Source organism: Triticum dicoccoides, chromosome 6B, assembly GCF_002162155.2.
Source record: "Triticum dicoccoides isolate Atlit2015 ecotype Zavitan chromosome 6B, WEW_v2.0, whole genome shotgun sequence".
NCBI lineage: Eukaryota > Viridiplantae > Streptophyta > Magnoliopsida > Poales > Poaceae > Triticum > Triticum dicoccoides.
Genome location: NC_041391.1, coordinates 489,570,286 through 489,571,839, shown reverse-complemented (window position 1 = coordinate 489,571,839; position 1,554 = coordinate 489,570,286).

Sequence of the window (1,554 nt, the reverse complement as noted above, 5' to 3'; positions counted from 1 at the left end):
GGCCGGTCGGAGACTGGGAGGGACCAGAACCGAAGGAAGAGATGAACGGGCGAAAGGGGGTTCTCCGGACAAGGATGCCCGAGAGCGTGAGCGCCGCCGCCGGCGACGGGCGGGCCGGAGCAGAGGCGGGCGCCGCCAGCGCGGGGGACCGCCAGGAGGCGAGAGCCGCGCCGCGGTCAGCACGGCCGGCGACTCCCCAGCCGCCAGCACGGCGCCGCCGGGAAGGGACCCGAGAACCCAAGGCGCCCCCTTTCGTCCCTGGAGACGGCAGCGCGCCCGACAGCCGCCGGCGGCGCCGATCGGTCCCGTGGGAGGCCGAACTCCCACCCCTGGGAGTCGGGCCGCCGGCCGGGACGGATAGAGGCGGCCGGACCGGGGCTCTGGGCGGGATGCGGTCACGACAGGCAATGGGGCGGCCTGCGGCCACATCGGCAGCTTCGGCGAGGTCCGCCCAGGACGCGTGCGGGGAGCTAGCCGGAGGAGACGGCGGGGGTCGGGCGAGAGGGGCGCCGGCGGGCCGGCCGCATGCGAGGCCAGGGACGAGGGCGGTAGCGGCGGCGGCGCCGAGGCGACCATGGCGTCGCGAGAGCCAACGTTCGGGAGAGCCATCGCAATGCTCTTCAATAAGAGTTGATTGAAGAATTGTTTTATGCCCATGGGCCATGGATGCATCATCGATCCTTCAAATGCCGATTGGTACAAGGAACGTTAGTGATTTTTGGTCGTGGAATTTTGTAAAGAATGGAATGTTAAGTGTATGGTCCCCCGCAAAAAAAAAGGTATATGGTCGGCATATCGTGTGATTGTGGCCACTAAGAGGCACAGGGAGGATTGGCTTGAGGAGAGAGCGGGATTCTCAAATTATGAAAAGGAGAAATCTTGGGTTAAGCTTTGGAAGGTCTTGTTCCCTGGAAAATTGAAAGTATTTTTCTGGAGATTAGCACAACAATCCTTGCCGACGGAAGACGATCGAATGCACAGGAAAATGTCGACAGCTTGTACGTGTGCAACCTGTGGTATGGAAGATTCGTGGAGATGTTCTTTTCTTGAGTGCTTGATGGCACGCCGTGTGTGGGTGCCGGTGGATCAAGAGCCGATTGAGCATATGATTGAAACCACAGAACCAAAGGCTAAAAATTGGTTGTTTTCTATCATTGATGTACTATCGCATGAAGCTTTTACTCTGATGACAATCACCCTTTGGGCCATCTGGACTGCTAGGAAAAAGCTTATTCATGAAGGAATAAACCAAAACCCGAACCTCCACAACCGGCTATGTCGGTAGCTCTGGGCACTATATCAGAGGAGAAATGGATCCCCACTCTGGATGGAAGTGTGAAATTCATTGTTGATGAAGGCGTATCCCGTGAAGGAAATCTTTGTGCAATAATGGTGGTTTCTTGAGATCACAATGGCACATACTTGGGGTCGTCGACACTGGTGATTCGGGGCTCATCTGGACTGCCATCACTTGAAGCTATTGCATGTCGCGAAGCGCTTTCCCTAGCAGACCATCTGGGCATCCAAAATCTGCTCGTTGCTTCACAAGACGGT